Genomic DNA, 13,968 nt, shown 5'->3' with positions numbered 1-13,968 from the left:
ATGCTAGCGTGTGTTTAAGGTATTTAAAAGCATTGAATAAACACCTATTGAATTTGTGAAACTACTTATAAGCTATCCGACATTGAATATTTAATTTATAAATTAACAAATCAGGAGCAAAAACACGAGATAATAGAAGCGGAATAATGTAGGAAAGCTGCCGAGGCGAGACGCGCGCGGCTGGTGTTCGATCGGTGCGCGGACGAGGTTCCGCGCGCGGCCGCCGCGCGGCGCTGCGGTCGCCAGGCGGAGTCCGGGTCCCTTCTCGCGGGCAGTCGCGTCCGCGCCGGCGGGCAGTGCAGATGTCTGGCGAGCGCGCCGAGCGATACCGTCCGCCGCTACCGCCTGCTCGCCGTCTAAATGGTGTCGCGCTCGGCCGCCAGGTGACGCCACAGGTAAGGCACTAGCACCCGCGCGACTCCCCCCCTTGCCACATTCACCTTGCCTGCACCCCTATGCTTATGTGCCGTACCCTCAGATCAATACGCTCCCGTAACCTACTGAGTACCTACGCTATGCCAGCAAACACCAAAACAACGCGCATGCTTGTTAGTAAAAAAACGGCGCTGTCGACTTTCCCCTAGTAAACAGCTGTATCCCACGAAAACATTTTTTTTTTTAATTTTCCCAAACTACGGTGACGAAAACAAAATCCCATTGCCTAAGTCAACTGTTCTCACAGTGTGAACTGTACACAATCACGGTGAAATGTGCATATTACCAAACAAAAGCTTTAAAAAAAATACTGTTATGATACATTTTAAACGCTACATGATATTTCGCACAATCACCTGTATTACTAGCACAGACCTCACTAGTGTCACTATCTATCATATACATCTAATCATACAAACTCATGCAACTCAAACGGTTTTACATTGTAACAGACCACGCCATAATAACTTTCGTGTTTATATTATTTCGTCGGCGGATCATTGACTTTTATGGAGGATTTTCAAACACTTGAAAAAACACGATGGTCGAAGCAGAAGCAACGCGGCCAGGAAATGAGATATTAAGCAGCAAAACACGTTTAGGTGAGAGTAATCCAGTACGTAACATGAGGGTAGAAAATACTTCGAATTCTACGTCGGCAGTTACCTGCGTGTATATTCCTTGTTATCTTACCATCTCGATCAAATAAATATATACTGTTCATTTTTTTTGTTCCTAATTTGGTACCTAGGAGTTTTATGAGTACTGTTACTATTATTTTTTTTTAAAATCTTACTATGCTCTGAAGCAACCAAACAAATAAAAATAAAATAATCTCTAAGCCTCTGCTAACAATAAATGTTCATAATCACTCATCTGGTTTTCAGAATTTATCAGCGTTTTAATATATTGTTAAATATGCTGGGTACTTTGGTTCTATGAAAACGTAAGACAAAAATATTTCTGTAAGAATATGTTATACCACCATAACTGCTTTATATTTACTAGGTAGTCCTATTACGAAATAAAAACCACTATTAAAGTTGCAATCTAAACGTATCATGAATCAACCATAAATATTCTGGTATTTATCTACAGCAGTAACAAATATATTTTCACACTTGACATAGAATGTTAAATTTTAGTTATAATTTTACTTGAAATTCAAAGGATATTGCTCTTCCATGTATACGGTCTTTCTTTTATGTTTAACAATGCAGAAATTTTCAATTAAAAATTTTAACAAATTAAATTTTTTCTTTGTGATTTACTAATACTTGGATTCGGACATAATATTTTGAAGATGTATCGATCTAAACCAAATTAAATTTTTCCAACCAGAAAAATAATAGTTACATGCCTAATTGGCTTCTAGGTACATTAAGTTATATGTGCTTTTTTAACTTCCTAATTAATCAGAAAGAATCACACGTAACGTATTTGATTTAAAATTCCTTGAACAATGTGCGTTTTTGTTCATGGCATTTATTATGAATAAAGTTGTACTAAATTATTGATCTAAATTTTCTGAAATTTTAATTTTAATATGTGCTGAACAATGTTTGAGAAGAGTGTTATTTTTTTTTAATTATGGTGCAGTTATCATTGAAACATTTTCCTGCCCGTACAAAACCCACCATTCTGGTCCTTATGTGACTATTTGAAAGGATGCGTCGTTTATCATCTGACCTTTCATTGTCAAACCTACTTAAAATATGCAAGACTATTCTAACATGCTAAGATAGAATAACATAAATCAATGCACACTGTCAGAAATTAAACTAAACATACGAACTTTTCAACGAAGAATTTAATTCAAATAAACGAAGGGTTCTTCGTAATTTCAAATAACTGAATCTTCGTAAATTATCAAATTGTGTTTCCACTCCCGAGTTTCATTCTAAACAAAGGTGAACACACACGTGAACAAAATAAGGACGTTCTTGCTCTAGATGTAAACAGTTTTTGAATGTTTTATTAATATACCAAGAAAATTCTTTTGGATTCATGTTCAAAGTAAGTAACTCAGTGTGCGTAAATTTACTAAGATAGTCATAAATTTACTGAGATCTCTGGTTAATTTGTAACAAGCATTCTTCGTAAATCGAAGGGAAAGAAATGTTTAACAATGTAGCACATTTGTACTGCAGTTAAATAGTTTGCAGGCAACACGCAAGTATAGATCACGGTGCACTATCACATAGTCGTAACAGCCTGATACCCATCTAATTCGGTCCATGCTTTATGCTGTCAATGGGTTTGCTTCCAAGCGTTTTACCGTAGTCAGTATGATGTCAGATTGCCCATCTTCCATGTGCTAGTACTGATCCATTGACCTCTCGCCCTATGGTTAGAGATGCCAAAAGCGTTTTGAGTAACGTTTTTTCTAAAGCTCATTCTAAACGCCGAGTTTTTCCCCCAGTCATTACGTTAATTGAGGTATTTTCCTGTAAGTTTATTCCGATATCTTGCCGTGCATTTGTTTTTGGGTCATAAATATTTTCACAAGATATTTACTAAACATTATTTTAGAGATGCAGAACATTTCACAATTGATAATATTTATGATCGCATGTATGAATTTTTAAATATTTTAGCCTATATTATTGTAAATATCTGTTGAGAAAATTATACATGAAACATAAATAGCGAGAGAGCAATGGTATTACATTTACAAGAAAAATTCTTAAATAGTAGCAAACAGAAGGAAAATAAAATTTACACGTAATTTCGACCGAGCCTTAAGATACAACGTTTCTCAAAAAGATAAACACTAAAGATATTTTTTTTAATTTTGGGAACTATACTTCTACTTATATCTAATAAACGCGTATGCAGCTGTTCATTTTGTTACTGCACATTTAATATTAACGTTAATATTATGCAAACATTTATGTATTTTAAAGTGTACACGCAAATACTTGTGGTATCTGTAGATCGTGTGACAATATTTTTATTTACCAAAGTGTTAATTTTGCAATTAAATATGTATTTTAAGTAATATAATTTATTAAATGCTACTCTCAGTTTACTGACTCAGTGTTACGTATATAGATTAATATATTTAAGTTGAATTATTGATTGACTTGAGAACCAAAACTGTACAAGTTCTCAGGGTGACATTCATCGTATTGGAAAATTATTTGAATAAAAATTACAATGAAAAGAACTGTTTTTATTTTGTAATTTGATTTTATTTTGATTAAGAGCAAGTATTAATAGTCAATTAAATCTGCCGCTTTTTCATTCAGTGTTAGCTACGTTTCTTATAGTACAAAATTAAGTGTTTAATTTTTGCTGTGGTAACTAGAACATATTCATTTCATTTCAATTGTTTTGTTCTTAAACAGTATTTTTTTATCATTTACAATTAATCAACAATTAATATATAATTTAATAACATGACATAATATATATTGTAAACCATTTTTACAATATTTAATAGTCAAATTCAACTCATTAAGGGCAAAAGTAGCTAGTTTAAGACATTTAGGTTCGATCAATTTTTTTTCTCGGTAGCGATGATAAAATGAAGCTGAAGCTTTAACTATAATTTTTATCAGTACTCACTGCCAGATTAATTACCATTATGAAATGCATTGGGTTTCAATAGCGAATGGTTTACTCAATGTGCTATCATTCTATTTATACCACGGTATCATCTACTTTCAAGCAGAAAGGAACAGAAGATTGGTACTGAAAAAAAAAAAAATTACACACTTCTCGGCCGGACGCGACGCGGCGTTTGGTTACGAGATACAGATCCAACCGTCCACCAAATTTGCTGGACAGATGTCAGAGATGGACGATCAGTCAGCTTGTCCAGACGTGGTCGGTTGTTCTCGCCTCCTCAAACCTCCAGTCGCTCGCGACGACTTCGCTGAGGGTGGCGGAGGAGGCTAGCTCGACCCCTGGCATGCGGACAACCCTCCGCGCACGCCCGTGTGGCGTGGTTGCAGCGCTGCAGAGAACGCATTCGCGATGACCCGTCGAACCAGTCACATTCGAGCGCTGTTGCAGTCACGTAGCCAGAAGGGAGGTCCGTGGAGTCTGGCTCCCTCCCTTCAAGGATTTAAATATAAAAAAATTGGTTGTCTGTTAAGTCGTTTTACGGACGATAGTTTAACGTGACGTCATAACAAAACATTGATGAAATGATTGCATACTTTTATGAATAAAATTGAATCATTTTTATTTTAATAATAAAATCATAAATACTTGAAATTATACTAGTAATCAGATTTTTAAAATGTAAGAATAATTAACCTTTATTGCCGAAATTGTTGTAATAAGCAATGAAAACCACATTAACTTTTCACTTCACTTTATAAACAGTCGACGAAACAGTTCACGTGTAGATGACTTTTAATTAATTTTAAAAACTGGCGTTTAGCTATAAAGTTTAAATATAATTATGAACAAGTTTTCATAAACTGTAATCAAATATCTATCATCGATTATATGAATCACCATAAATTTTTAGTCAATTGTAACATAACCTATTATTAATGCACTCGCCGACAGCGTAACGGAACAAGAGCGTAACGGAACACAGCGTAATGGAACAATGAGCGTAACGGGACACAGCGTAACGGAACAATGAGCGTACCGGACACTTTTTCGTGCGTGCAGCCTGCGTTCATCGATTTATTAGACGTTTTCACGTCAAAAGAAATCTAATGAAGACAGAATAAGATAATTACAGCAACTTTGCTACTTAAGGTTACAGAGAGTTTTATCTGAAAATAACTATATAATCCTTATAGTGGACTACAATAAATGTTTTTCCTCCCCCATATAGTCCAACATGCCTCATACACAAAAGTGGTAGAAATTGTATTTCCAAGTAGTCTATACTTAATGCCGGTTTGGCACACGAGTTAGTTGTAAGCATGTCTTTCATAGAAACTGGACATGTGTGTTTCATGTATTAAATAACATTTATATATTTTTATGACTTGTTTTAATGAAAACCTATAAAAATTGACTTAAGAAAAAAAGCATTAAAAATAAAATAAAAAAATAAAATGCTCAGATTTCTTTTCTCATGCAAAATCATTACTTAAATGTCTATGTGTAAACATTGGACTTATAAAAGTATACTAATACCTGGGAATTTATTTTCCTTTTAAAACTCAATTTAAAAGAAAACTTCATCACAATACGTTTTAATGGTTGTACTGAACCCTCTCCTTCACAAAACCATGGCAACGGCACTGGCCTGTTGGAACGTGCATGAAGGCTTCTCCACCTGAGAACCAATCCCCAATGAGTAGCTGCTACCATGGTCACTTTTCACACTAACAGCCCTAAAGTCGTTCCTCAATGTGAATGAACAGATGAATTCTTTTATTTTATTGACTTCTTTTATCCGGCAAAGTTCCAACTAACCATTTTTTATTTTACAAAATAAGTAAGTGTAAAGTGATAATAAAACCAAACTTGCATTATTAAGTTAATAAAAATAAAACCAATAACCAAGAAAATGAAAAAAAAAACCTTAACAATACAATACAAACTATATAAAAATGGGTGAATATATTTATGCACGCGCATTAGAATTTATACCTACTTAGAGTAGTAAAAAATAACTTTAATTTTGCATGCAAATAATTAATAGAAATAAAATAATAAAATTAGTGGAGTAATAATATAAATAAGTTTGAGAAAGTATACAATCAATGAAATTGAAAAAATAATTAAATAAGTGCTCATTATTCAACATTAATATAAACATGTCGGTAAAATTAATTATCAATAAATATTTTAATTAATAATGCAAATTAATAAATATGTTGATATTTAATCCATTTTATAAATTTTTACTATTTATTAAATAATAATAATAATGTAATAGCATATAATGCAAATTAATTATACACGTGGGAACGTTAATTGATTTATATAACTACTCTTGAAAAAGTTTATAAACACAATTTATATCACTAATATACACAGTAAAAAAAATATTTATTTATTTATTAGAACCAGTTATCAATAAAAATCAATAAAAAATAAGATTTAAAAGAAAATATATAATTTTAATTTGTATCTAGCCTGTTTTCCAATCTGTGAAAATTTCGTTGCATGGTGCGCGTGCACCGTAAAAATACACTATTTTAAATTTTTCATAACGTGCCTAAAGAGGAATAACTTCAAAACTACTAGCAAGTATAATAAAATAGACTAAACATTAAACATATATAAGATGCTAAAAGTGAACTTACGTTACCATTTTATTTATTAAAACTAATAAAAATTGACGGTAATACGGACCGGATTGACAAATTTAACGTCTCGTAAAAGTTGTAGTCACTAGAAACGAGAAACGACCAAAGGTGATGAGATGGAAATTGAGTATGGACGGAATGTAATTCCCCCCCCCCCACTCCCCCCCTACCGAGAAAATCGTTGCATTCGTGGCAACGTGCGCCACTGCTGCCACAGGAGTCGAACCGGGCTACCCTCGACGCGAGGCGAGTGACGTGACTTCACCTCGCCTGGCGGAGCGGAGGCCAGGCCTTTGTCTCCAACCAAGGCGAACAACTTGCGGACTCTTCACGCACTCCCGTCAGCCGCGGGCTGGTGGCTTCGGGGTTGGGAAGCCTTCTTTTCACATACGAGAGAGCCAAAACCCGAAGTTCCCCGAAGTTCATGCTTTTTTCCCCGTATCTTTAATGTAGCTATCCTAACCAAATCAACCGTCCACAATGTTTTAAAGTATTTATAATGTAGCTAACCTAACCTAATTGACCATTAGTTTCCTTTTATCAACACCGCCATATTTATTTACAATGAACAAAAAAAAAAAACCGAAGATGCACGATCGGACGTTTGGCTCTCTCGTCTGTGAAAAGAAGGCTTCCCCTTCGGGGTTGTCCTATGCCCCCCTCACGTCCGCACTCTGTCGCTGCTCTAACTTCTGACGTCTCACTTAAGGGGCCCGCCTCGTCAGGGGTGTATGTGTGTTAGTGAGGCGGGATGATAAGAGCGACGCTCGATGGTATTTCTAGCGCGGTGTCGCCTCTAAGCGCAAGGCTCTGAACTGGCGCGCAGTCTTCTCGTCGTCACAGGATACCTGTGGAATTTGACCGGTAACCGCAACATTATATGGCGGAGAAATGAAGATAAAGGTGTAATGCAAGCCCCTTAAGTGCTTTTAATAATCTGTACTGGTTGTTTTACGCCTAAAAATTACTCTGAAAACATGCGTTTTAGCCATTTTAACTCTTCTAGAAATACAGTTTAAAAACATGATCAAAAATTAAAAGTACTTTTCGGGCCTCAGCGAACTCTTAAATGCTTTTCGTAAACATACCCCAATAGGATATCTTGAGTAGTTTTGAAATCGCGTTGTTTTTCCTGAAGCTCTGCGCACCGTCTGTGTGACCAGGTAGGCGGGGCCCTTAAGGCCCCCGCCTACCCGACCACACACACAGTGCGCAGAACTCCAGAAGAAACCACGCGATTTGAAAAAATTCTCAAGATACCCGAGTGAGGCCTGTTAACGTGTTAATGAAAAGCACTAAATAATACACTGTTGGCGGATGAATAGTTATATTTACGTACGATACAGATTCTTGAAAGCACTCAATGGACTTGCACTATAAATTTACATGCGTACCTCCAACATATAAAGTTACGGTCACCGCGCCAGTTCGGAGGAGACGCCGCGCTAGAAGCACCAACGGGCGTCGCACTTATCATCCCCTATCACCGACACACATACGCCCCTGGCGAGGCTCAAGAATGGCAGGCACTAGATCCGCTTCTAAAATATGGGGCATCCCTTTCCTACGTATACTCCCTGCTTCAAGTCACCACGGTCGAAAGTTGGAAATTCTTGAAAGCGTTTATGAAATCTCAACAATCTCTGGCGTTCGCCGTGAGACTAGAGTAACTGCTCGACCTCCCTTCTTCCTTTGTTCGGGTAAGTCGGTGGTTTCTGTGGCCACGTCTCGTATCGCTTTATGATGCAAGGCGTGATCGCTTGGTTCCCGTCTCCAGCAAGATACAAATAGTATAATTTGAAACGAAACATAAGTAGCAAGAGAACAATCGTAATAAATGTACAATATAAGTTATTAAACAATAGCAAAGTAAGGAAAACAAAACAACTAGCATGGCTTATCAGACGAATCCGAAAGTTATGTTAAACAAATAGTTAAGTGCCCAACATAATGTTGAAGGTCCTGTCACGCTTGGACGTTGCTGTGCGTAACCCTTTGCCGAATAGCCCTAACTTTATTATTACCTTGCCTTCAGCTTGTGCACATGCCCCTGCGAGCGGGCAACTGCGACAACATGACTGTGCAGCGTGTTGCGTCACTACAAGGCGCTCTGTCAACGTCTTATAATCATTTATGCTGTGGGATCACGAAGACAAAGCCCCGAAAAGCAATTTACTCGTTATAATAACCAAATTTAACACTTTAATAATCCTACCAGAAGTGTAACTATACAATTATCAGGTATCGTACGCCATCATAAAACTACGTTTGACATTGAATATCTAACTATTATGAGGTAGTCTGTTAGAATGACAGTTATAAAATCCCTTTCGGCTTGGAGTACAAGTACAAAATAGATTCTGAAGTTCATATTTATGTACATTTAAAATTGCAAGAGCTATTCCAAAAAAAAAGCCAGCCTTTGCAGTAAGGGCTGTTCGAATTAAAAATTTGTTTCCAACAAAATATTTAGATAGTATTGAAAAGGTTCACGATAAATGCTTATTGAATTAGATTCTATGGTTACAAAGGAAGTTACGGAATTATTTCAACATAGTATTTAACCCTTGAGATAATGACTGGTATTATCAAAAAACCTTTCAAACACAATTTTTGGCTCTACTATTAAGATATATAAAAACTTAAAGAATACAATTATTTTTCATATTAAGAGAGTTATAGAGACATTACAGTTTTTCATAATTCTCCCCAATTCTAACTCCTTAAAACCTATATTTACACATTTATATTTTTATGTATCAGTCTGGAAGTAACTTGTGCCAAATCACAGCACGTATTGTGACCATACATATGTCATGTATAAATTTATACAGGCATAAACTTTTGAGTTGACAAAGGTTTTAGGGTTTGAGTGACCATGGAACGAAAATACGAATTGAATTTTTCAGGAAGTCTCATCATGGTAACGATTGCTATGTATAGTTTTCCTTCGAGCTCTCCATGTTAAAAAAAATAATTAAAAAATGCACACTTGACATTGTGTGGATCAGCTGGCCTCGTCGGCGCTGCAGGTGGATGGTAAGTCAATGATGGGACCATGAGCAGTAGACGAGGACCACTCTACGTCATCATTGTTGCACTAGAAGAGACTATTCTGCCTGCGACCAGCAGGGTGGTCGTCGGGGGGTAAGCCTTTTCACAGACGAGAGAGCCAGAACCCGAAGTTCCCCGAAGTTCATTCTTTTTTTCCGTACATTTAATGTAGCTATCATAACCAAATCAACTGTCCACAAGTCCACAATGTTTTAAAGTATTTATAATGTAGCTAACCTAACCTAATTGACCATTAGTATCCTTTTATCAATACCACCAAATTTATTTACAATGATTGTTTTTTTTTTCCTAACCTAACTAAACTAAGTGTATTATGGAGGGTTCCGGGTTAGGGAGGGACTTAGGTCCGTCTCAGGCCGAAGCCTATATGCCTAGTCATGCTGGGATTAGCCATGCAGGGAGAGGGTCGCATGCATCATGTGCTAGGAGGGGATTGGCCAGCCATGGCAGCGATTGGCGCCATGACTAACTCCCCTCACTCTTAAATCTAGACTATAACTAGAGATAGGTTGGGCCCAGGTAAAACCTGCATAGACACAGGGAAAACCCTGGGCACCTTCATGCGGGATGCAAATTGGCATGCATTACGTGTAGGAATTTACAGGAGACAGAGGATGGTCTGGATGAAGTGTTGGATAGAGTAGAAAAGAGTCTACCATGCGGGGGTTGGGCACTTGGACTCGTGGTCCGCTTTTCCAGTTGTCCAGTACTGGATTTAGTGACCAGGGACGCAAGCGCCCCTGGTGGTGAGTGGTTGCACTGACCACTCACTCCGCCGCCAGTCAGCACCTAAAAAACTAAGAAACTAAGACAGAAAACAGATATATTTACAATAAACAAAAAAAAAAAAAAGGAAGACGCACGATCGGGCGTTTGGCTCTCTCGTCTGTGAAAAAAAGGCCTCCCGTCGCGTCGTCGGGGGCTGCTGCGACAGTGGACAAGGATTCATTGACTCTGAGTCAGATACCCGTACAGTTCAAGCTTGTTTAATGCTCGGATTAATTTTTGACGTGTAACATCTTAGCTCTCGGCACGCGGCATTTGGCAGGAGTGGCCTCGTGAATGGAACGGGAGTCGCGTGGAACGGAAATGTGTAAACACGGTGCTGCCATCTGCGGCGGATGGCGCGAACCAAAGTTCACAAAGCAAAAGGGAATCTTTATAGTATTAACTGCTTAGTGAATCTTTAACAAGATGGGCAGTATTTTAATAAAAAATTTCTTGTCTGAAACCAGGTCCAAGGTGTTTGGTAATTTTTTTTCCCCAAGTCTTATTCGCTTTTATCGGGGCCGTTTCCTTATATAGTTTAAAATTTCGCTGTGCAAATCGAATGGTTTTGCTGCTCCGGCAACGAATTCTAGTGACGGGCAAGGAAACCACGTATAATTTGGGTAAAAAAATTTTAGTTGAAAACACAATGTGCGAATATATTTAAAACGCTCGGTATTATTTCAAAGAAATTTACGTTAAATTTCGTGTACGAGGCCCGAGTTTCGTATTATAAGTGTATTTGCCAAATGAAAACATATGAATTTGCTCGTTACCGAGGTTTGATGTTACACATCTCTGGGGAGTACTGAAGGACTCCATCTCATTTTTTTTTCTGCGTTGTTATGATTATACTACAAAAAACAAAATTCCCACAAAAATTCACCATTGGTTTTTTTTCACACGTTGTTAATGTGATCGCAACTAAAACGAAATGTTGATTACGTAAGAGAAAAAATAAATACTCTTCAGTCATGAATAAGTAAAATTCTGGAGAATTATTATTTTTTTCATTCCGACCACAGAGTTGCACGAGTGAGCGGTGACCTTGGGGTGTGTGCGGGACTGATCGGGAGTCAATGAAGCTTAGGTTCCCCTCGCAAATCGCGCCGGGCTGCTGTTCGCTCGTGTATACGCCGTGCTGCTGTTCGCTCGTGTATGCGCCGCGCAGCTTGTTCGCTCGTGTCTGCGCCGGGCTGCTGTTCGCTCGTGTATGCGCAAGGGCTGCTGTTCGCTCGTGTCTACGCCGTGCTGCTGTTCACTCGTGTCTGCGCCGCGCAGCTTGTTCGCTCGTGTATGCGCCGCGCAGCTTGTTCGCTCGTGTCTGCGCCGGGCTGCTGTTCGCTCGTGTCTGCGCAAGGGCTGCTGTTCTCTCGTGTCTGCGCAAGGGCTGCTGTTCGCTCGTGTATGCGCCGGGCTGCTGTTCTCTCGTGTCTGCGCAAGGGCTGCTGTTCTCTCGTGTCTGCGCAAGGGCTGCTGTTCGCTCGTGTATGCGCCGGGCTGCTGTTCTCTCGTGTCTGCGCAAGGGCTGCTGTTCTCTCGTGTCTGCGCAAGGGCTGCTGTTCGCTCGTGTCTGCGCCTGGCTGCTGTTATCTCGTGTCTGCGCAAGGGCTGCTGTTCTCTCGTGTCTGCGCAAGGGCTGCTGTTCGCTCGTGTCTGCGCAAGGGCTGCTGTTCTCTCGTGTCTGCGCAAGGGCTGCTGTTCTCTCGTGTCTGCGCAAGGGCTGCTGTTCGCTCGTGTCTGCGCCGGGCTGCTGTTATCTCGTGTCTGCGCAAGGGCTGCTGTTCTCTCGTGTCTGCGCAAGGGCTGCTGTTCGCTCGTGTCTCCGCAAGGGCCGCTGTTCTCTCGTGTCTGCGCAAGGGCCGCTGTTCTCTCGTGTCTGCGCAAGGGCTGCTGTTCGCTCGTGTCTGCGCAAGGGCTGCTGTTCGCTCGTGTCTGCGCCGGGCTACTGTTATCTCGTGTCTGCGCAAGGGCTGCTGTTCGCTCGTGTCTGCGCCGGGCTTTTGTTCGCTCGTGTCTGCGCCGCGCAGCTTGTTCGCTCGTGTCTGCGACGGGCTGCTGTTCGCTCGTGTATGCGCAAGGGCTGCTGTTCGCACGTGTATGCGCAAGGGCTGCTGTTCGCTCGTGTATGCGCAAGGGCTGCTGTTCGTTCGTGTATGCGCAAGGGCTGCTGTTCGCTCGTGTCTGCGCCGGGTTGCTGTTCTCTCGTGTCTGCGCAAATGCTGCTGTTCTCTCGTGTCTGCGCAAGGGCTGCTGTTCGCTCGAGTCCGCGCCGGGCTGCTGTTCTCTCGTGTTTGCGCCGGGCTGCTGTTCGCTCGTGTCTGCGCCGCGCAGCTTGTTCGCTCGTGTCTGCGCAAGGGCTGCTGTTCGCTCGTGTATGCGCAAGGGCTGCTGTTCGCTCGTGTCTGCGCAAGGGCTGCTGTTCGCTCGAGTCCACGCCGGGCTGCTGTTCTCTCGTGTTTGCGCCGGGCTGCTGTTCGCTCGTGTCTGCGCCGCGCAGCTTGTTCGCTCGTGTCTGCGCCGCGCAGCTTGTTCGCTCGTGTCTGCGCCGCGCAGCTTGTTCGCTCGTGTCTGCGCAAGGGCTGCTGTTCGCTCGTGTATGCGCAAGGGCTGCTGTTCGCTCGTGTATGCGCAAGGACTGCTGTTCGCTCGTGTCTGCGCCGGGCTGCTGTTCTCTCGTGTCTGCGCAAATGCTGCTGTTCTCTCGTGTCTGCGCAAGGGCTGCTGTTCGCTCGTGTATGCGCAAGGGCTGCTGTTCGCTCGTGTATGCGCAAGGGCTGCTGTTCGCTCGTGTCTGCGCCGGGCTGCTGTTATATCGTGTCTGCGCAAGGGCTGCTGTTCTCTCGTGTCTGCGCAAGGGCTGCTGTTCGCTCGTGTCTGCGCCGGGCTGCCTGTCACCCAAGGAGACAGCCGCTCGATCGTGCGCCTGCTGTTTGTGATCGATAGGGACAATATTTTATGGTTTAATTTTTTAGATAATTTTCTTTGGAAACAGGAGATTTTGGTATAATTTTTATTTTCATACACTGTCTTTATTCATAAAAAATAGTTTATTATTAAATAAAAAGGAAACTAAAATCTTTTAATACTTTATCACAAAATTTTTTAATTTTTCCTGATACAGAATTGACTAACACTATAAAATAATTAGTAATATGCGTGTCTATAAAGAAATAGTCAGTAAAATGACAATAAAAGGGGAAATTTTTGTGTGATTGAAAACATATGCCTACGTCATTGATATATAAACTTGTTACTATTGATACTATTAATAGATGAAAGATTAAACATCGTAAATACATTTTTACGATTAATAAAGTTAATAATTCATGGTACAAAATTTGAGCTTAATATATTACATTCCATTATTTTCCCGTAACAAACGATGAAAGTTTGTAATTTGAGTTAATTTTTGTCCCATTGCTGATTCATTTCATGTTTTTGGTCACATTTTGGTACT

At 40.1% G+C, this 13,968-nt stretch overlaps 1 protein-coding gene across 25 annotated transcripts in view; it reads left to right on the top strand.

Annotated features, from left to right (window-relative positions):
• Positions 1 to 249: 249 nt before the first annotated feature.
• The window catches only part of LOC134533153 (glutamate-gated chloride channel), a 374,512-nt gene continuing 360,793 nt past the window's right edge, over positions 250 to 13,968 (top strand). For 16 of the 25 annotated variants that reach the window (XM_063370506.1, XM_063370504.1, XM_063370499.1 and 13 more), the window contains exon 1: positions 270 to 395. The gene's annotated coding sequence lies outside the window, so the exon portion shown is untranslated. Of the gene's footprint in view, positions 396 to 13,968 lie in introns of all 25 variants that reach the window. The other 9 variants (XM_063370503.1, XM_063370492.1, XM_063370501.1 and 6 more) reach the window with 3 other exon arrangements.

The sequence above is a fragment of the Bacillus rossius genome, chromosome 6, assembly GCF_032445375.1.
Source record: "Bacillus rossius redtenbacheri isolate Brsri chromosome 6, Brsri_v3, whole genome shotgun sequence".
In the NCBI taxonomy this organism is placed as follows: domain Eukaryota; kingdom Metazoa; phylum Arthropoda; class Insecta; order Phasmatodea; family Bacillidae; genus Bacillus; species Bacillus rossius.
The sequence above is the reverse complement of the archived record's forward strand: the minus strand, read 5'-3'. Positions and strand labels throughout refer to the sequence as shown.